This window comes from Chlorocebus sabaeus, chromosome 10, assembly GCF_047675955.1.
Source record: "Chlorocebus sabaeus isolate Y175 chromosome 10, mChlSab1.0.hap1, whole genome shotgun sequence".
Taxonomy (NCBI): Eukaryota; Metazoa; Chordata; class Mammalia; order Primates; family Cercopithecidae; genus Chlorocebus; species Chlorocebus sabaeus.
Genome location: NC_132913.1, coordinates 2,316,979 through 2,340,279, shown reverse-complemented (window position 1 = coordinate 2,340,279; position 23,301 = coordinate 2,316,979). Strand labels below are relative to the sequence as shown.

The 23,301-nt window shown below is 41.2% G+C and overlaps 1 long non-coding RNA gene across 1 annotated transcript in view; it reads right to left on the bottom strand.

The window, feature by feature from the left end:
• The window catches only part of LOC140712657 (uncharacterized), a 76,545-nt gene that overhangs the window by 35,166 nt on the left and 18,078 nt on the right, over positions 1-23,301 (bottom strand). Inside the window, exon 3 of the long non-coding RNA XR_012094371.1 lies at positions 16,089-16,210. This is a non-coding gene — a long non-coding RNA (uncharacterized lncRNA). The remainder of the gene's footprint in view (positions 1-16,088; positions 16,211-23,301) is intronic.

Below are 23,301 nucleotides of genomic sequence, written 5' to 3'. Positions count from 1 at the left end.
GTTATTTTTCTTTCTTCACTTCTGTGTGTTTTTGTTTCATTTATTTTAGGGCTCTGTTGTTAAATAAATATGTGTTTATGTTTGATATGTGTTTCTGAAAGATTGGCCTTTGTGTCATTATAAAATGATGTTCTTTGTCAACATTAACAAATTGTTTCCTGAAAGTTGGTTTTGTCTAATATTAGTAGCACCACTCCATCTTTCGATTACTGCTTACTTATATATCTTTCTCGATCCTTTTACTTTCAACCAGTTTGTGTCTAAATATCAAGTGAATCTCTTGTAGACAGATAGCATATAGTTGAATCATGATTTTAAAAAGAGGTCTATTCTCCCCGTTTCGCCTTTTTTTTTTTTTTTTTTTTTTTGACATGGAGTTTCACTCTGTCACTCAGGCTGGAGTGCAGTAGCGCAGTCTCGGCTCACTGCAGCCTTCCCTTCCTGGGTTCAAGTGATTCTCTTGCCAAGTAGCTGGGACTACAGGCATGTGCCACCATACCCAGCTAATTTTTGTATTTTTAGTAGAGACAGGGTTTTACCATGTTGGCCAAGCTGATCTGGAACTCCTGATGTCAAGTGATCCATCCTCTTTGGCCTCCCAAATGCTAGGATTACAGATGTGAGCCACTGCGCCCGGCCCCATCTCACCTTTTAATCTTTCTATATGTAGTTACTCAGAAGTTAGCATTCAGTTCTACCATTTTTCTATTGTTTTCTACGTGTCTTAGGTCTTTCTTTTTTTTTTTAACCTCTATTCCCCCATTACTGTTTTCTTTTGAGTTAAATAAGTATTTCCTGTGTAGCATTTTAATTCCCTTTTAATTTCTTTTACTATGTACGTTAAGCCATTTTCTTGATGAGTGCCCTGGTATCATAATTATTATATTAATGTGTAACAGTCTAGTTTAGATTACCACCAATTAAATTTCAGTTGTATACAAAAACTTTGCTCAACCCTTTTACCCTTGCCTTTATGCTGCTATTGTCACAAATTACATTAAATATTTTATGTGCATCAATATAGATTTACCACTATTGGTTTATGAAGTTGTTTAAAATAAAAAAAAATGTTACAGACGAAAAATAAGATAAATATAAAATACATCATAAACCTATTTGTTGTTTGTTCCTATATGGCTCCCTTCACCCAGTTATTTTCTACCAGTCCTTATTTCTTCATGTTGATTTGAGTTACTCTCTAGTCTCCTTTCACCTTAGTATTTCTTATAGGGCAGGTCTGGTAGTGACAAACTCTCTCCATTTTTTTTTTCCCAGAATATCTTAATTTCTATTTTCTTCTTTAAAATAGTTTTGCTGGATGTGGGATTCTTGTGTGACATGTTTTTCTTTCAGCACCGTGGTTATGTTATTCTCATGGAGACCATTGGGCTCCATGGTTTCAGATGAGAAGTCAGCTGATTATCTTATTAAGGATCCATGTATGTAAGTTGCTTCTCTCTTGCTTCTTTCAAGATTCTTTCTTTGGCTTTCTACACTTTGATTATAATACCATATTTAGGTATGGATCTTTTTTAGTTTATTATACTTGGAGTTTATTGAGCTTCTTGGATGTTTAGATTAATAGTGTTCATTAAATTTGGAAAATTTTCAGACATCATCTCTTCAAGTGTTTTTCTGTATGCTTCTCTCCTTTCTCCTTCTGGTTGCTTGATTCTCCCATATGTTAGTATACTTTATGGTGTTCCATGTGAATCTTGTAATCTGTTTTTATTTGTCCTTATTTAAAAAAATTAATCAGCCTGGGTTAATTGACCTCACTTCAAATTTGCTGCTTCTTTTTTCTGTTTGAATTTGTTTAGCTTCTGTAGTGAATTTTTTCACTTCAACATTTGTATTCTTCAAGTACGTAATTTTCTCTTTAGTGATATTTCCTACTCAGAGAGAAATTGTTCTCATGATTTAAAAAAATTTCTTTAGACATGCTTTCCTTTAGGGCCTTGAACATGTTTAAAACAGTTGATGTAAACTCTTTGTCTAGTAAGTCCAATGCTTGAGCTTCCTCAGGAACTGTTTGTATTAATTGCTTTGCCTGTGTATTGACTATAACTTTAAAATTCCTTTTCATGTCTTGCAATGTTTTTAATATGAGCATTTAAAATTGTATAATGTGGTAATCTGGAAATAAGCTGCTTCTCTCTTTCCAGAGTTTTTTTCCTGCTCATCATTGCAGTTGTTGGTTTTTGTGTAATGGCTTTTTTGAACTAAGTATTTGTAGTATGCATCTTTTGTTGTGTATGCTGAAGTTTCTACCTGGTTATCTTAGTGATCAGCTAATAATGGACCAGGATTTTCTTAAATGCCTGGAACCAATAAATCTCAAATTTCCCGGGGATTGTTTTGTTCATGTTGGAGTATACTTTTAACACTCAAACAGGCAGTTGAAAACTCTGCCTTACCATTTACTTCCTGTTTTTGCAGCGACTGAAGGTCAGCCAGAGGTGAGAGCTTAGGAAATTTTTAGAATTTTCTTGATCATATGTAACAGTCCTACATGTGTGCCTGCTATATTTCCAGAAATATGTAGGAGCTTTCAAATCCCTTATAGACATCTTCTTAGCTTTTCCTTTTAAGGTTTTGGTTGCTATATTGTTTGTGCCACCTTTTATCTATTGCCTCATTTAGTCATATCTTTAAAACATTTACCAGTAAAGATTTCAACAAACATCTCTGTCTATTGGGGAAGTGCTTTCAACACTGGATGACCAATAAACACAGGTGTTTCTAGTCAGGTCTTCCAGAAAACCACTAGACAGGTAAAATAATAAAAATGCTTTGGGAATTATCTTCTTTCTGTTCCCTCCACTACTAGTAACAAAAGCCATTGTTTTCAAGGCTGTCATTGAAGGTAAGAAGTTATTATGGAACTAGAGTAGTTTAAAATGCCACAAAGTTCGACACCATGCAGATGTTTTTGTTGAACAGAAACATCCTGGGTTGTTGCAAGCCATCGTTTGACTTACAGAGTTCTGAAAAAGTTGGTTTTGACACTTAAAAAAATATATATATAAATTGTTTTAATAGAGGTACAAATTTTCAGAGGTCCTTAATCTTCTATTTTCAAGCATTTCTCTATTTTTATATATTTAAGTGGTTATAAATTTTGCAGCAATTAACACCTACACGTATATATGTTGTTGTTATCATTATTTCTTATAATACAATCTTATAACTGGAATAACTAGGTTACAAGGTTAACAATCATACTCTTGAGAAATATTGCCTTAAGTCAACAAGTAGGTTTGGTAATGGACAGTAAAATTAATCCTAAAATGAATATTTGTTAATACTTCTTAATTTTCTTTAGCTATGGAATAATTTTGGATTGAGACTTTGAACATCCAACATTTTTATCGTAAATGATTTCATTATCATTTATTGGTGGAGTTGGTGAGAAATTGAGTGCACTGGGCACTGCAAAGGCTGTAATCCAGGGCTTATCTCACCCCAGTAGATTTGTGACCTGTTACTAATTGCCTTGTGCTTTCCTTTGCCACAGGAATATAGAAAAAAAGGTTTCCTTCCTGTAATGAAGTTTTAATTTTTAGACAAATGAAATGCAAAATCTATCTTTCCCTTGGCTCGAGTTGAGCAGGATCATAGATATCACAGATCTATCGTAGATGAACTTTGAAAGGTTCAGGGATTTATAATGGCTGCAAATTTTATTAACAAAGCACTGCTTGCTGCTGTGTGAATGCAAAAGTAGCTGAAGTGTCCTTATTGGAGAACTTTTCTCTTGCTCTGTGCAGAGCACTAACAGAGTAAGACAGGCAAAGATTACTCAGCTAATTGACTAGAAGCTGAGAATCGCTAATCAGGCCAAATGATCCTTCATGGTGTAACCCCAGCACATGAATAATTGTGGAAGTCTTTGTTGAATGATGATTATCTGGTGGTGCTTATATGTGTCTAAATGATAATGTTTAGGAAGGCGTCTTTGGACAATAACAACAATAAAACATCTAAAAGAGTAATGATCAAGCAGCATGGAGCTTCGACAAGCAGTCAGGGATGCAAACATTTAGGCTCAGCAGTGCCTTCTCCAGATTTCGTTTTTAATTTGCAAATTCTTAGGGGATGTATATAAAGTTCTCAATATTTTGAAATGAATCAAATGACCTGACTAGTGGAAGAGGAGGTCTATAGGAATTAGAGTGACCTGCACTTGTTTCCATTTCCTTGATTTCCATGTGTAGCTGGGTGACATGGTTCTAAACCCTCCTGGATGGGTGAAAAATCCATGAGATCTATAGCCAGAACGTCAAGATCCAGGGTGAGTATAACTTACATATGGGTTGTATCCAGAATCCTGCCCCATGACCCTTGTCCCTGCCCAGATCTTTCACAGGTCACAGATATCTGACTGACACCTGCTTCCCTTCAAATTCCCACAGTCTCTGTTAACCCACCCTAATCCAGGGTGAAGCTTAGATTTCTTTTCCAATAGTAGAAATAACGTTCCAGATACCATTGTCTGTCTGGTTATCCCTGTCATGGGCTACAAAACCCCGTGAAAGCTGGGTAGGGTCAAGAAGTTGATGTTACGGACCCTACTCTGCCCTATTTCCCTCCTACAGAAAGCAGCACGGTGTATGGGGGAACTGCTGAACTGAATGCTCCCAGAAGCAGCTCTACAAGAGATATATTGTGATATGGTAGAAACATCATGGGCTTAGGACTTTACAACTTTCTGGGTTACCTTGGGCAACATTCTTGCTCTGATCCTGAGTTTTCTTATATGTAAAATAGATATTGGGTAATTTATTAAGACTCCTTATCTAAGAGCCTTAGGTTCAGTCCGACCCTCCAGTATTGAACTTGACTCACACTTGTGTTTCTGGAGATGTTCTTCCACAGCGTTCTGTACTTCCCTGGCTTGAAGCTTACCACAGTACATGGGAATCCCATGGTCAGAGTTTCCCTAGCACAAGTTCTGTGTTTGTCTAGTACATAAGCACATTGGCACATACCTAGCACACATATTAGCTTCTTGGGCACTTCTGGGGTGAGACAGTGAATGAGTGAAAGTGATTATATCTCCTAAATAGCTAAGGGTCTCAGAAGCAATTAATCCTATGCTTTTTTTTTTTTTTTTTTTTTTGCCATATCAACTAGGTAACAGAATTTGGAGCCTGGTCCATTTTAACAGTTTTGCTAAATATTTTGCATTTATCAGGAGCACATAATTGAATAATTTTTCTGCACAAAACCATTATGAAACCATGCCCAATGCCCAGTTTTTTCCTGCAGGAAAGGCACAGAGACGAACCCTGAACTTTCTGTGCCTGGGAGGATGTGAGCAGCAGGTCAAGGTCAGGCAGGGGTCAAGTTCAAATCAGAATTATCTGAGTGGCCAGGAGCAAGGCACAGCCAAAATGCCTCCTAGAGTCCTAGGAGGGGAAGGGGGTGGAACTGGGAAAGGGAAGGACAAGGGGGTAGTTTTAGGATGAAGGGCAGGTGCCTGTTTCTGCTGTGTGCGTCGTCCTGGTGTGTTGGCGTGCGTCCATGGAGCAGACCCAGCTATGGAAAACAGCAGCTTGATCCTTTTTCCCATCTGCCTCCTGTTTTCCTACCCTAGGTCTCCAAACCTAGTCTTCCCCAGGCTAAGGTTCCTTTCCAGTCAATAACATCTTATTCTCCAGATTTCCTACATTGACTTTCATCTACATTTAGTTTATATAAGATCTCTTTAAAGTTCAAGGATCAGACACCAGACACCCACATCCCTTACCCCCAAAATAATTCTCAACCATGGCTGCATTTAAACATCATTCCCAGAGACTTTCTAAAATACCCATCCCTGAGCCACAGGCCAGGACAACTAAATCACAGTCCCTCAGGCACAGAACATGAGATTCAGTTTTGTTTTGTTTTTTTATCTTGAGCTCCCTAGGAATTTCTAATTTGCAACCAGCGTTAAGAACTGCTGCCTTAGAAACCAGCATGTTCGTGGGAGAAGGGCTGGTTTTGCCTCATCATTGCTTTGAATTGATCTCTGCTGGTTCCTGCAAATTCTACACCCATTTTGCTTTATTTCTCGTTAACTTCACTATTTTTTTCTTCTCTGCTCTCCGATCATAACAAAGAACAGGACCCTCAGAGACTGGGAATAAGATGAACATTTCTGAAGGGGAGGTGTATCCACCCAGCACCCAGTCCTCATCTCCTCCCGTGTCTGTGTCATGCATCAGCACCCAGGATGGAGAGCATCAAGTTCCAGAGAGTGTTTAAGAAGGGCTAGGGTAAGGGTTACCAATTGTCTACTGCTACTGGTTTGATTTTGTTTATACTTATTTTTGAATTTTTGGTTGCAGTGATAGTTTTCTATCTATCTAACCAATTATTATAAACGTGGTGGCTTAAAACAACACACATTCATTATCCTGTAGTTCTGTTAGCTAGGAGTCCAACCTTGTTCTCACCAGGATCCCGTGGTGATACCAGCAGGGCTGCATTCCTTCCTGGACGCGCTAGGGGAGGATCCTTTTCCTCACTCATGTGGGTGACTGGCCACATTCATTTCTTTGGGGTTATAGAACTGAGCTGCATTTTCTTGCTGGTTGTGAGCTGAGGACCATTCCAGCTTCTGGAAGTCACCACGTTCTGTGGCTTGTGGCTCCTTCCTCCATCCTCCAAGCCATCAAGGGAAAGTTGAATCTTTGGCATATTCCATGTTTCTGGCTACAGTCAAGAGAGGTCCTCAGCTTTCAAGGACTCATTTGATGAAACTGTGCCCACCAGGGCAATCCAGGAGAAGCTGCCCCTCCTAAGGTCCACAACAGTATCACATCTGCAAAGTCTCTTTTGCCATGTAAAGCAGCATATTCACATGTTCTGGGGATTACAGCGTGGGCATCTCTGGAGGGGCATGATTCTGCCTGCCAACTTCAACCTCGATTTCAGCTCTTTCTTTGTCAGAATTTGCAGCCCACATGCACTAAATGCCCAGCACAGGCCCAGTACTTAGGAGGTGCTTAGTAAGTGCTTGTGGGGTGCGTGCATGGATGTCGAGGAGTGAGAATGCTGCTCCAGAATTTGGACCTAAGCTCTGGCAACAGGCTTTGCTTCTTTCATCCTTCCTGCTCTCACAGCTAGAACATTTACATTCTTATCCCAGCTCCTGGGAACCCAGCCCCACACCCAGGCCCTCATCTGAGACTGGTGCACATTTCTCACCATCTGCTCCAGCCCAGAGTTGCTGAGGGCCGAGGTCTCATGGGGTGGCGGCCTGAGGACACTGGATTTACTTACTCTTGCTTGACCTCTTTCCTAAAGCATGAAAGTGAAATTTCATAGCACAGGCTACACAGAGTTTAGAAATCCCTGGATAAAGTTCACAATATTCTCCTTAGATCCTTTAGGGGTGTCCATGAAGAAAAATTAGTAGGCTACGTGATTCAGTAAACAAGAGAGTGAATGGGATATTGGCTTTCTCAGGCAGTTCGTCAAATGCCGTGATTCCAATGGCCCGTGGTGGGGTAGAGGTTTGGTTTCTCGGAACAGTGGGGGTTCAGAGGGCCTGATGGTGACAGCATTCAAGGAGGATGTGTTTACACGATCTAAACCGGAAGAACACAACCTCCCCTCAGCTTCTCTTTCTTTCTCTTTTTAATCCTTTTCTCAATATGTATTGATTTTTCCTTCCAGGCAGCCATTCATTCATTTAGCAAACACTTACTGAGCAGGTGCCCAATCCCTGGCACTGAGAATACATCAGCAAATCACAGACAGTGATCCCTGCCCACAGCTTTTTCTTTCTCTAGGCTGCCCCACTGGGGGCCTTCCCAGTGGGTCCCAGGTGGTGGAAGGTGTTAGGTCCCAGGTGGTGGAAGGACGTCAGACCGAGCCACTGCCTCACTGAGTTTACATGCAGTGGTGGAGGCACACGCTAACAGGCAGTCAGAACACATGATAACACATGGTATTATTCCACGGCAAGTCCCTGAGGGCCTGAACACGGTGGCCCGAAACAAGCACAGGGTGACCTGCACCTTGCTCAGTCCAAGGGCAGAATCTCGAAAGATCCATGATGTCCTAAACAGGAAAGAGGTGGAGAATTTTCAGAAGGAAGGTCTGGTGTGTGCCTAATGCAGACGTGAAGTCAGGAACGACTGTGATGCCTAAGCTGTGCTGTCTGTCTGGGAGGCTGGGGTTGACAAGAGTGGCTTGGTTAAGAGTTGACTGACAGGCAGCTGAGGTGAGGTCAGTGACACTGCCTTGTCAAATCACAGGGCAGCTGAGTGGGTTGGAGGCTCGGTTTGCTACTGGAACACCTGGGCCCAGGAGTGTGAGGAGCTGTCCTGTGTGCCATGAGCTGTTCTGTGTGCCATGAGGAGCTGTCCTGTGTGCCACGAGGTAGTGACACTGTCTCCATCTCTGGCCACATGGTGAATTGTGGAGACCCGACAGGAGGGAAGGGGATGAACAAAGCCTCTACCGTGAGCCCTCCCCTGGCTGTGCCACCCCTGGGTGGGGTGCCTCCTGCAGCCCATCTTCTTCTGTCTCCTTTCCGTTGCCAACCCCGCCTTCACCAAGAGTCTTCAATCCGTCATCCAGTACTCTCTAACCAGGCAGTCGTCTTATTTTTAATCTGAAATCCTTCAAGCATTATATATGCCACTTATTTGACAGATTTGCTCTGTGTTGGATTTTACTATCACTAAATGATTTCTCTGTTTCCTCTACATATTTATATTGTGTCGTCCTACCAAGGCAGTAAAATTCATTAAGTACAGAGGCACGTGCTGGCTTCATCTAACCCAGGATACAGAATTGAATGGCAGGTGTGGAACAGACACTTCACACATGGTTAAAGGAGGAAGGAGCATATTCCTAGACATCAGATTGACTGATAGAAAACTGAAGAGGGCGGGCGCGGTGGCTCATGCCCGTAATCCCAGCACTTCGGGAGGCCGAGGTGGGTGGATCACCTGAGGTCAGGAGGTCAAGACTAGCCTGGGTAACATGGCGAAACCTGGTCTCTACTAAAAATACAAAAATTAGCTGGGCATGGTGAATGAAGCCTTTAATTGCAGCAACTTGGGAGGCTGAGGCAGGAGAATCGCTTTAACCCGAGAGGTGGAGGTTGCATTGAGCTGAGATCACACCACTGCACTCCAGCTTGGGCAACAGAGAGAGACTCCATCTCAGAACAAAAAAATAGAGAAGAAGGAGAAGGAGGAGAAGGAGAAGGAGAAGAAGGAAGAAGAAGAAGAGGAAGAGGAAGAAGGAGGAGGAGGAGGAAGAAAGGAGGAGGAGGAGGAGGAAAAGAAGAAGGAAAGAAGGAAAAGAAAACAGGAGAAGAAAATTGCTTCTCCTTAAGTCCCTAGGCCTGTGCTTTCCCACAGATGAGAAGTAAGGTGCCCTGCAGGTGCAGAGCCACAGGTGAAGTGTGATGCTCCTCTCCCGTGAGTCTGTCTTACTCAAAGAAATGTGAGAAATGCATTATTTTTATATTAACACCATCTGAGATATATACTGTAGTGAAATGCACAATTCAGATGAGTAGCTTTTTAAAAGGATAAAACCACCGCTTGCTTTACTGTCAGGAGAACCTTGAGGAGAAAATTCTGAGATGAGGTCCCTGTGCACACCGAGGAATGCCTCCACCAGTCATGAGCCACGGCTCTCAGGCTCCTTTGTACCACGATATGTCCCTGGGAAACACATCAGCTATCTGGTGCCATTAGTGGTTTGCATTCACTTCATGTCCTATTTTATGGCATTATTTTTTAAAAGAAATTTTTGGTTTGACCTCAGACTTTACTCAGGGAGAGGAAATATGCAGACTTTTTGTGTTTTTATGTTAACTCCAAGGTCTTCACAAAACAGTAACAACTCATACTTGTTAAAAGTAGGTGGGGCTTTTTTTGTTGTTTTTTCTGTTTTTTTTTTTTGTTGTTGTTTTTTGACAGAGTCTCACACTGTCCCCCAAGCTGGCGTGCAGTGACATGATCTCGGCTCACTGCAACCTCCACCTCCCGAGTTCACGCCATCCTCCTGCCTCAGCCTCCTGAGTAGCTGGGATTACAGGTGCACCACCACGCCCGGCTAACGTTTGTATTTTTAGTAGAGACAGGGTTTCACCATGTTGGTCAGGCTAAACGTAGTTTTTAGAACAATTTGTGAATAGATTTGAGGGGCTTTGTGGGGGGATAAACCAACACCATAAATCCCCCTTATCTGTGGTTTCTGCAGATTTGCTTCACATGGTTTTAGTTCACCAGAGTTCACTGTGATCTGAAAACATTCAATGGAAATTTTCAAAAATAAACAAATCATAATTTTTAAATCATGCACCGTTCTGAGTAGTGTAATTATATATCCAACAGTTCCTTTCTGTTCACCCAAAATGTGACTCATCCCTTTGTCAGGCTATCTGTGCTGTAGACACTGCCTGCCTGGCATTCACCAAGTAGTGCTTTTTGTTATCAGATCCACTATTGTGGTATTGTGGTGCTTGTGTTCAAGTCACCCTTATTTTACTTAATAATGGCCCCATTGTGCAAAATTAGTGACATTGGCATGTTGTTACAATTGTTCTATTTTATCATTAGCTACTGTTAATCTTTTATCATGGCCAATTTATAGATTAAACTTCATCATAGGTATGTTTATATAGGAAAAAACATAGTATATACAATATTTAGCACTATCTGTAGTTTCCAGCATCCACCGGGGTCTTGAAAGATATCTCCAGGAGATGAGGGGGGACTCCTGTACTAAGTTGCTATTTACTAAGCGTGCCCAGCACTGGAATTACATCAGTGAACAAAACAGACCACAATCCCTGTCCCCATGGGGTTTGTAGACCGTGGCCTGACATTGACTGAGGGCTTTACCTGTGCCTCCTGTTAGCCACAGGCCAGTAAAACATGGTAGGAAATGATCATGACACTAATTGTAGTATGTGGAATACTACAAAATAATTGTTCTAAGTCAATAATAGTAGGACATTGACCATTTCACCCGGCTGAACTCAGTGACTGTCATGAGGAGCATCTTTAATATGTCTGAACCCAGGTGAAGCAAGGCTCCATTTCACAGGTGGTGAAAGACTGGGTGGAGAAGGGCAAAGAGACATGAATGGCTTGTTTATGGAAAGATGGCTGGATGTGACACCTGGGCTGAAATATGGAATAATAACTATGCAGGGAGATAGGAAGTCAGTGCAGACCGACTTCTTTGCTTTGTTTTGGTGGCCATGCATTAGTTCAATCATTGTCCACCATGCCACAAACAAGATCAGGTCAGTTACTGTTCTAAGTACTCACTAAAAGGCCTCTGAGTCTCTGCCGCTCTGAAGGTGTGTCAGGCAATCCATCACTGCTGCTCAGGAGGGCAATCTGCATCACAGATGAAAGAGCCATGGTCCCTGCCTCCACAGGTGCAGGTGCAGGTGCAGATGCAGGTGCAGGGTTAGGATTCCCCAAATGACCCTCTCTCCCACCTCCCTTAGCTGGAGAATTCATTTCCACATCATGTAATTCACTGTATTAACAATGGCTGCCTACATAAGGTTCTCCTTGGAAATCCGATAAATTCTTTCTTCCCTTCCTTCTGTGTTCCTCCAAGATAGCTGTGGGCTCCTAGGGCCTTCAAGAAGGTCTTTATCATTTTTTCCAGGCATGTCTGAAAGACGAGTGGGGCGAAACAATCCCCCGAGATGTTCCCACCGGTTAGCATCCCAAAGGAGTCCCTTTGGGAGGCCTTTTGAGATGTCGTGCCTAACGCAGCCATCCCACCCAGGAAGTAGGAGCTGGAACACAACACGGGTGTTCACCAGCTCTAGTGGGCCACACAGGCTGGGTGCCCAGTGGTCCAGCAAGATAAAATGACACTTCAAGCCATCTGGTATTTGTACTTGTGAAGAAATGATGTGTTCAATCCCGGGGTGAACTCTGCTGTGATTTTATTTTTAGCTCAAAAAAAAAAAAAAGTTTATGAAGACTAAGCATGTAGTGCCATTTAAAGTATATGCAAGTTTATTTGTAATTACAGAGTGATAAAAGTCACTCTTCTTTTTTGGAATATTTTCCTTTCTGTGGAGGTACAGGCATAACTTGGAGCTATTGCGGGTCTTCCAGACCACCACAATAAAGCCAATATCACATTAAAGCAAGTCACATAAAGTTACTGGCTTCCTAGTGCATATAAAAGTTTTATTTACACTACTCTGTAGTCTATTAAATGTGCAGTAGCCTTATACATAAAATACCAATACCTAGCTTGACTAAGAGTATTTTATTGCTCAAAAATGCTAACGATCATCTGGGCCTTCAGCAAGTCATAATCTTTTTGCGGGTGGAGGGTCTTGTCTTGATGTTGAGGGCCTTGCTGTGGATTAGACTTGGCTTAAGGGAACATTGTGGCTGGGTCAGTCCTCTATCCAGACCACTCAAACTTTCCTCTTCTCTTCGATAGGGTTATTTCATTTTCTTATCATTCTTGTGTTCACTGGAGGAGCATTTTTAATTTCCTTCAAGAACTTTTCCTTTACATTCATAAGTGGGCTAACTTCGGCACAAGAGGCCTCTCTTTCAGTCTATCTCGGCTTTTGACACCATCTGCTCACTGAGCTAAATCACTTCTAGCTTTTGATTTAAAGGGAGAGACCTGTGACTCTTCCTTCACCTTGAACATGTAGCGGCCATTGTAGGGTTATAGGTTAATAAGCCTAATTGCCACGTGGTTGTGCTTCAGGGAATAGGAAAGCCCCAGGAGAGAGAGAGGAACAGAGTATCGGACGGTTGGGGAAGCAGTTGTCAACTAAGTTTACCACCTCATATGGGCATGATTTGTGGCGCCCCAAAACCATTACAGTGGTAACATCAGAGGTCACTGCTCATAGGCCACCGTAACAGATATAATAATAACGGAAACGTTAGAAATATTGGTAGAATTACCAAAATGTGACACGGAGACACCAAGTGAGTTCTTGGTATTAGAAAAACGGTGCCCATAGCCTTGCTCTGATGAGTTGCTGCACACGTTTAATTTGAAAAGCATGAAGTCTGTGAAACACAGTAAAATAGGGTGTGCCTATGCGCTACAGAGACATTAACATTTAAAGGATGTAGTTTTATGTGTTTTGACAAATGCATATACCTCTATAATCCACAATCTATTATGAAGCTATTATAATTAAAAAGTTTATTTTAATTACACAGAACATTCCCTCATGGTGCTCCCTTACCATTCAATCTCAGTCACCTCCTATAAGGCAACTACCTGTCTGGTTTCTATTCCCAAAGATAATTCTGCCTTTTATTGAACTCTAGTCACATGTGTTCAAAGAGAATGTGATCTTTCCTGTCTTCCAGCACTCAGTGGGATACTCTTGCAATTCATCTATGTTGTTACAGATATCAATAGTTTGTACTTTTAATTGATAAATAGTATTCCATTGTATAGATACACATACTACAATTTGTTTGTACATTCAGGAAGTGAAGTACATTCATGGTTTTATCACTGTACTGTTGAGATATTACGAATAATTTTTTTTTTTTTTTTTTTTTTTTGAGATGGAGTCTTGCTCTGTAGCCCAGGCTGGAGTGCAGTGGCATGATCTCAGCTCACTGCAAGCTCCGCCTCCCAGGTACATGCCATTCTACTGCCTCACCCTCTGAAGTAGCTGGGACTACAGGCACCTGCCACCACGCCCGGTTAATTTTTTTTTTTTTTTTGTATTTTTAGTAGAGACGGGGTTAGCCAGACCATGTTGGTCAGGATGGTCTCAGTCTCCTGACCTCATGATCCGTCTGCCTTGGCCTCCCAAAATGCTGGGATTACAGGTGTGAACCACCGCACCCGGCCATGAGTAAACTTCTTAATAAATGTTTGCATAGAGCTCTTTAATTGAAACATGTTTTTTGGTCTCAAGGTTAAATATGTGGGAGGGAGATATTTTCAACATACGGTAAGTGTAAGTTTTAACTTTGTTTAAAAAAATTTGGCCAGGTGTGGTGGCTCACGCTTGTAATTCCAGCTCTTTGGGCGGCCAAGACAGGCAGATCACCTGAAGTCAGGAGTTCGAGACTAGCCTGACCAACATGGTGGAACCCCTTCTCTACTAAAAATGCAAAAAAATTAGCCAGGTGTAGTGGCGTGTGCCTATCATCCCAGCCACTTTGGGAGGCTGAAGCAGAAAAATTGCTTGAACCCAGGAGGCAGAAGTAGCAGTGAGCCCATGGCACCACTGCACTCCACTCTGGACAAGAAGAGCAAAAACTCCCATCTCAAAAAAAAAAAAAAGAAAGGAAGAAAGGAAGCTACGTTGTTTTCCAAATAGTTAAACTGTTTGCATTCTCATCAGCACATAAGAATTAGTTTCCATGAATCCTAACATTTAATATTGTTCCTCTTTTAAAACTTAGTCATTTAGGTGGTGTGTAGTGGTATGTTGTGTTACTTGCTGTTTTAATTACATTTCCCTGACAAACACTAACTTTGAGTGTTTGTCATTTCATGTTATTTGCTATGTCTATATCTTTTCCCTGTTTAATCAAATCTTTGCTAACATTTTAACTGAACAATTGTAATTTTCTTATTGAATTGTGAAAGTTCTTTATATGTTCTGAATATCAGCTGTGTTTTTGCAACTATTTTCTATAAAACGAACCTTTTAAGTTCTCAAGGTGCCTTTCACATTATGCTAGGTGAAGTAAGCCAGACACAGACAAGTAGTGCAAGATGTCACTTACATATGAAATCTAAAAGAAAAAATAAAAACGAAAAGAAAAACTCAAGTATGTAGCAACAGAGCAAAACAGTGGTTATTTGGGGTCAAGATGTGAGGTCACGTGTGTCCAGAATTGGTGGGTTCTTGGTCTCGCTAACTTCAAGAATGAAGCCGTGGAACCTCACGCTGAGTGTTACAGCTCTTAAAAGATGGTGAATCTGGAGTTTGTTCCTTGAATGTGTCTGGAGTGTCTCCCGTGTGGCGGGCTGGTGGGTTTGTGGTCTCGCTGACTTCAGAGCTTAAGCTGCAGACCTTCACAGTGAATGTTACAGCTCTTAAATGCAGCGCTATCCCGAGTTGTCACTTCCTCCCATCTGGAGTTGTTTGTCCCTCCCGGTGGGTTGTGTTCACGCTGGCTTCAACAGTGAAGCTGCAGACCTTGACGGTGTTACAACACATACAGGTAGCCACAACCCAAAGAGTGCACAGCAGTTTAGGATTTACTGCCAAAAACTAACCAACAAACCTTGGTCACCATACAGGTTCCCACTGCCGGCTTGGGTGGCCTGCTTTTATTCCCTTATCTGGCCCCACCCACATCCTGCTGATTGGTCTATTTTACAGAGAGCTGATTGGTCCATTTTGACAGTGTTGACTGGTGGGTTCACAATCCTTTAGCTATAGACAAAACTTCTCCCAGCCCCCACCAGATTAGCTAGACACAGAGCACTGATTGGTGCATTTACAAACCTTTAGCTAGACACAGAGCACTGATTGGTGCATTTACAAACCTTTACCTAGACACAGAGTGCTGATTGGTGCGTTTACAATCCTTTAGCTAGAAAAGTTCCCCAAGTCTCCACCCCACCGGGAAGCCCAGCTGGCTTCACCTCTCAATGGCACTCGTGGCCGGGGCTGCACTCCTGCCGCCCAGAGGGAGCTCGGTGCACGGATCAAGCCCAGCAGGCGCGGGCGGGCGGAGCCAAGTGCGGGACCCCGGCTCCTCGGCTCCCCTGAGCCCCCCACCGCCCCCAGCCCGTGCCCACCCGGAACCGGCGCCAGCCAGCGAGCGCCGCGCCCAGTCCCAGCTCCTGCCCCCGCCTCTCCCTCCACACCTCGGGCCAGCAGAGCGCGCCGGCTCTGGCCTTGGTCAGCCCCAGGAGGGGCCCCCACAGCGCAGCCGCGGGTCGAAGGGCTCCTTGAGCGCTGCCAGAGCGGACGCGGAGGCTGAGGAGGCGCCCAGAGCGAGCGGGGGCTACCAGCACGTTGTCACCTCGCAATGGGAGATGAAGGTCAAAAGGTACAAAATTTTAGTTTCTTATAATAAATAAATCTAGAGATCGAATAGACAGCATGATAAGTATCTGGCTATGGTGGCAGATACCTGTAATCCCAGCCGCTGGGGAGGCTGAGGCAGGAGAATCGCTTGAACCCGGGAGGCAGAGGTTGTAGTGAGCCGAGATGTCACCGCTGCACTCCAGCCAGGGCAACAGAGTGAAACTCAGTCTAAAAAAAAAGAAAGTAATAATAATAATAATAATGTACAGCATGGGGACTATCAATAATACTGTATCATATGCTAGAAATATACTAAGATAGTACATTTAGCATACTTTACCCACACATACAAAACAAAACAAAACTCTGTTAATTTGTTTGACTATAGTAATAATTTCACTATATATACATATATCAAAACATTATTTTGTATATCTTAAATGCATACAAGAAAAAACAAAAAAGTCCTTCAGATAAGCTTTTACCTTGGTGAAAGTCAATTGTCTTCGTCTGTTTAGAGTATTACAACAAAAATACCATAAATGGAGTGGCTTATAAATAACGTCAATGTATTGCTCACAATGGCAGAGCTGGGCTGTCCAAGACGGAGGCACCAGCAGATTCGGTGTCTGGTGAGGGCTCTCACATTCATAGATGGCACCTTCCTGTTGGGTCCTCCCAGGGTGGCGGAGGCAAGCTGGCTCTCTGGGACCTCTTTCATAAGAGCAGTGCCATTCGTGAGGGCTCACCCACAGGACTTCATCACCTCCCAAAGGTTTCTTCTACTAACACTGTCACATTAGGTTTCAATGTACAAACTTGACGTGGACACAAATAGCACCCAAATTTTTTTATCATTCATGTTTTTGTCCAATTAAATAATTTGCCCAAATCAATGCTAGGGAGATGTTCCTATGCTTTCTTTTAGAAATATTTCGTTTTTGGGATTTACACTTAGGTTCACGATTCATCTCAAGGAAATGTTTGTGTATGATGTAAGGTACGGGTCAAGGTGGTTGGTTGGTTTGTTTATCTTATGAATGATCAGCTCCACTTACTGAAAAGACTGTCCTTTTGATTTGCCTTGGTACCTTCACCAAAAATAAGTTGCCCATGTATCTGTGAGTCTATTTCTAGACTTCCAGTTTTATCCTTTTATCTCTGCCTCTATCCTTAGGTAAATACTACCCTGTTTTGGTTTTCAATTTTTTTAAAATTTTATTATTATTATTATTATACTTTAAGTTCTAGGGTACATGTGCATAACGTGCAGGTTTGTTACATAAGTATACTTGTGCCATGTTGGTGTGCTGCACCCATCAACTCATCAGCACCCATCAACTCGTCATTACATCAGGTATAACTCCCAATGCAATCCCTCCCCGCTCCCCTCTCCCCATGATGTGATGTTCCCCTTCCCGAGTCCAAGTGATCTCGTTGTTCAGTTCCCACCTATGAGTGAGAACATGGGGTGTTTAGTTTTCTGTTCTTGCAATAGTTTGCTGAGAATTTCAATTTTTAAAAGATATTTTTCTTACTGACTTCTAAAAATTATTTATATATTCTGGATACAAGCCGCTTATCAAATATGTCATTTACAAATATTCTACCATCCTGTAAACTATCTTTTTGCTCTCTTCGTGATGTCATTTGTAGTGTAGTTTTTTTATGAAGTCTGAATTTATCTTTTTTATTTTATTTTGTTTGGTCGCTTCCAAGATTCCAGTGCCTAATTCAAGATCATGAGTATTTACTCCTATGTTTTTTCCTTAGAGCTTTAGTTTTTACCTTTAGGTCTCTGGTTCATTTTGAGTTAATTTTTTTGTATGCTATCAGGAAGACACACAAATTAATTATCTTGCATGTAGACGTTAGACAATATATCTACAAGTATACTTTCAGTCATCTCTAGATTACTTGTAATACCTACATAGATACAATGTAATGTTATGTAAATAGTTGTTACACTGTATTGTTTTTCCGTTTGTATTATTTATGATTGTTGTGTTGTTTATAAACAGTATTTGTTTATTATAAATATCATTTATTGAGGTTGGGCATGGTGGCTCATGCCTGTAATCCCAGCACTTTGGGAGTCTAAGGCGGGTGGATCACTTGAGGCCAAGAGTTCCAGACCAGCCTGGCCAACTTGGTGAAACCCCTGTCTCTACTAAAAATACAAAAAATTAGTGGAGCATGGTGGCACACTCCTGTAATCCTAGCTACTCGGGAGGCTGAGGCAGGAGAATTGCTTGAACCTGGGAGGCGGAGGTTGCAGTGAGCTGAGATCGCACCATTGCACTGCAGCCTGGGCAACAAGAACAACACTCCATCTCAAAAAAAAAAAAAAAAAAAAAACAGAAAGAAAAGAAAAGAAAAATAAATATTCTTTATTGTTTGTTTATAAACAGTGCAACATGAGCATCATTTATTGAACAGACCATTTTTTCCCATTGAACTGTGTTGGCGTGTTTGTTTTAAAAATTGACCATAAACGAAGAGGTTATTTCCACACTCTTAATAGTACTGATCTACATGTTCCTCCTTTGGCAGCACCACGCTCTTTTTTTACCGTGGCTTTACAGTAAGTTTTGAAATTGCAAAGTGCGAACTTTCCCAAGTTCGTTTTTATTTTTCAGTAGTAGTTTGACTGTTCTGGTGCCTTTTCAAGTCTATATTGGTATTAGAATCAGTTTTTGTTAAAAAAAAAAAAAATCCAGATGGCACCCTATTAAGCATTGCATTTTCCAAATAGCTTTGGAAAGTATTGATTTTTACTTTGCTCTATAATACGTTGTGGATTTTTTTTTTATAAGGCAACTAACTTGTTTCAACTTGAACTTCAAGCTTTTTCCTAGAAAGTGGCTGAAATTTCACTGGTGTTCTTTTATCCTTAGTTGCTGTCTGCCTGTACGAGCCAGGAGTGAGCTAGAGATTTGGTTGAGTTTATCATAGAATTTGAGTCTCCTTCCCTCTTGTTCTCTTTTTCTGTTTCTGCCTCACTTTCCAGCAATTATGGTTGTTGTGACCTCCGGCTTCCCTTTCCCATGGAAATTTTGTGTTTTGTTTGTTTTTAATCAAATATTTAGCTGCCAAACATGGTGTTGATTTCAGTTTACTTTTGGACCAAAAGCTATGAAAACAGCATAATTAATCGCTCTGTGTGGTTGCATTTTTCCATACGACAGCTTTCTTCCACAACCAGTCTGCTTTTCTCATTCTCTGGTCCCTTTAAGTGATTTCTGGGGACATTTTCAACTTTTAAAACTTTCTCTCAATGATGTTTTGGTTCCAGTGGGAACCACCCATCCATCTAGAAGGGTGCAGTTGGCCCTCTGGATCCCAGGGTTCTGCATCCACAGATTCAACCAGCCACGGATCAAAAATATTCATAAATAAATACATACATACAGTTTTAAAACCAAAAATCAAACAATTCAACAATTAAAATCATACAAATAGAAAAACAGTATAGTGCAACAATTATTTACATACCATTTACATTGTATTAAGTATTGTAAGTAGAGATGTAGAGATGATTTAGAGTATATGGGAGGATGTGCACAGGTTGTATGTAAATACAAAGCCATTTTATAACAGGCACTTCAGCAACTGCAGATTTTGGTATCGAGAATCCTGAAACCAATTCCTTGTGGATACTGAGGGACAATTGTAACTGAAAGTTTGCGTTCTCTCTTAGTGCATGCTCTTGAAAAGAACATACAATCTTAAATTGCTGGTTTTAGAGTTCTATAAACAGACTATGCTGTTTGCTAAGTGTTGTTCAAATCTGTTTTCTTAATAATTTTTTTCTACTTAATCAATCCTGGTGGAAGGAGTATTAAGTATCTTCAACTATAATTATAGATTTGTCGATTTATCCTTTTAATTATATTATTTTATACTTCATAGTTTTAAAAATAACTAACAGACATTTTAAAGAAATTTTGAGGCCAAGTGCGTGGGCTCACGCTTGTAAAACCAGCACTTTGGGAGGCCGAGACGGTCGGATCACGAGGTCAGGAGATCCAGACTATCCTGGCTAACACGGTGAAACCCCGTCTCTACTAAAAATACAAAAAAATTAGCTGAGTGTGGTGGCGGTGCCTGTAGTCCCAGCTACTCAGGAGGCTGAGGCAGGAGAATGGTGTGAACCCGGGAAGTGGAGCTTGCAGTGAGCCAAGATCACGCCACTGCACTCCAGCTCTGTTGCCCAGGGCGAGACTCCATCTCAAAAAACAAAAGGGAAATTTTGAGTTACTGGAACATTTCGTGATAAGTACAGAGTCCCCAGTACCTTCTCACCAACCCCCAATTTTCGAGAGGTTTGTACTGGTCTATTTTGTGTAATATTAATATAGTTACCCTAGTTTTCTTTTAATTGATGTTTGTGTATTACTTTTATTTTGCCACTTAATACAGTACTACAAATTAGTGGGTTAAAACAACAGCCATTTAGTTTATTTAGCTCAAAGTCCAGGCATAGGGTATCTGGGTTCTCTTGTCAGAGTCCTACAAAGCTAAAATCAAGATGTTAGCCAGGAATACAGTCCCATCCTGAGTTTGGGTGCCCTTCCAAGTTCATTCAGGTTGTATACAGAATTCAGTTTCTTGTGTTGTTCGACTGAGGTTCCTGTTTTCTTGATGGCTGTCAAATGAAGGTTGTTCTCAGCTCCTAGAGGCCACCCTCAGAACCTAGATATGCCATTCTTGATTTGGCTCTGTTTTCTTCCAGGATAGAAGGAGAAAGTCAGCTATTTTTTCTTGTATTGTTTCCTATTGGTAGGTTTTCAGGTTAGAATTACTAACCTAAAATCTATCGTTTCACCAATGCAAAATTGACTGACTAGGGATCTTAGTTCTTTTGTCATGTAGTGTAACATAATCAGTGGGGGTGAGAGCTCATCACATTCATAGGTTCTCCCCTCAATCAATGGGAGAAAATAAAATAGGCAGGTATAGAAGGAGTTTTGGAATCTTGGGGTGGGGTGGGGGGCTTCCCTGTACTGCTTTTCTCTTTTTTTTTCTCTTTTCCTGCTTTCTTTTGTATTAATGTGGCAATTTTAATATTCCGTTTTATCTCTTCCACTGGTTTTTAGTGATACCTCTTTGTTCATTTTTTTGTTCCAGTTGCTCTAGAGATTGCACTATATATCTTTAAATGATCACATCCTACTTTGAATTAATATTACACCATTTCATTATATAATTTTAGAGCAATATAATCCAATTTCCCTCATTCTTCTCTTTCACTGTTTTTCATATTCCTTTTACTTCTACATATATTATAAATCTCAAATACATTAATATCCTTTACACAATCACCTTTTTAAAGAGATTAAAAAATGGAAAAAAGTCACTTTTTTTTCTCTGTATCCCTAGAAGTTCTATGTTGGGCCAAATTAGAATCTGGGACAAAAAGAAAAAACAATAATCCTGATCCTATTTAAAATTGTAATATTTTGCTCATTGATTTTTTTTGCATTAATTTTGAATTAAGACATTTCTTTTTCTCTTTGATGCTCAGTATTTCTGGCTGCCCATTAAACATGTACCTGAGACTAGTGCCCCCGTCACCTGGCCCTGATTCCAGCCTTAGTAACCATTTTCTTAATTGGGTGATGAGTATTACTGATGATAAATTTTGAGTCTCCATTATATAGTCTCCCATGAAAGAGTGCTGAGTTTTTTCAGACAGGCAGTTCATTTCATGGAGGCTCACCCTGATCCTGCTGAGGTTTGTTCAGGCTGTGTTAGGGTAGTTCTGGACAGCTCCTTCCTGCTAAGGCGCTGCCTCTCTGGGGTCTCCCCTGGATGCTGAATGTGTTTACCTCGTTACTTTGCTGGGTGTGGATTCCAGCATCTCTCACTCCTGGAAACCTCCAGTATTTTCATTCATCCCTTGGCCTCTTAGGCCTCAATCTGCTCATTCACAGTTTTGTATTCAGCAAAGAACTGAAGGGGGGCCCCCTACCTAGATTTCTGTGGCTGTGTTTCTATGTAACTTCCATCCCACCTGCACTCTGTCTCATAAATTCCAGCCTTTATAGTTAGCCTCAAGGTCCAATCTTCATTTCCTCTACCCAGCTCCTGTTCTCTGTGCCAGGAAACACACAAGAACATTTTAGAAAGTTTCCCAGGCAGAAAGTTGGGTGAAAATATGAAGCTCACTACATCATTTTTTTTCTATCTCAAGAATAACATCCCTGCCCTGCCTGTCATATATTGCTGCAGTTAATCCATTTATTTTGCCAGTTTAGTAGCCATTTAGGAGAAATATAACTGTGCCGTTTGTATTTCGCCACGGCTGGACTGCCTCTTGAACTTCTTAAAGAGAAAAAGCACGCTAGAAAGCCATGGTTCCTTTGACTAGAAAATGTGCAAGTATTGCCCAGAGCCCTAGGTGTTGTGTCAATCACACGGAGACTGACAGCCCAGGAAGGCAATGTGTCAATCACACGGAGACTGACAGCCCAGGAAGGCAATGAGAGGCCCTTCCCCTCACACCAAGTCCTGGGTAGATTCAGCAGGAGGCAGGTAGAAGGGCTGATCTCTCTTCTATGACTTCCATCAACACTCAAAAAGAGGCCAGCCTCCTAAAAGATGAGTGCAAAGACTTCTTCTGTTGTGTTAGGGTTTTTTGGTTTTTTTTTTTTTTTCCCATTCACCCAGCTCAGGTCTGGATGTCCTGCTGGTTCCTGGGAAGGAGTTATGGATCCTCTTCTGGAACACTCCCATTGCATCTAGAGTAAAAGCCAACTTGTCCCCATACCTGCAATCACATATGGAGACCGTGCCCTGAGGTCCCTTCTTGCTGCGTTCCAGCTGAGCTCAGCAGGGTGCCGAGCACAGGTCAGCCAGGTCTGTCCCCGTGGAGGTAGATTCACACCCAGACATTCTTGGGGAATCCCCCAAATGTGCTCTTCTCTCTTCCTTTTTCTCTCGTATGATTTAACCCTTCTCTTCTTTCCTCTTTTACTATAATTTTCTTCCCTTTTTCTTCCTACACAACTGATTCAATTCATTATTCCTAATATAATGTGTTTACTCTGTCCTGGACTTCCCTGGGTAATACAAGACAGGAAATACATTATAATAAATAGTTTGTATATTTGTATAATACTTGACACTTAGCAAAATGCATATACTTTGTCTAATTGAACTTCTCACAAGTAAGGCAAATATTATTATTCACTTTAACAGATACATAAAACAGTTCATAAAACTATTTCATTATGCCAGTAGGTGTCCAAAACTGGGAATTAATCTATGTCTCCTGGTGAAAATTTTGATATGCATTCAACTGTATTCCATGACCA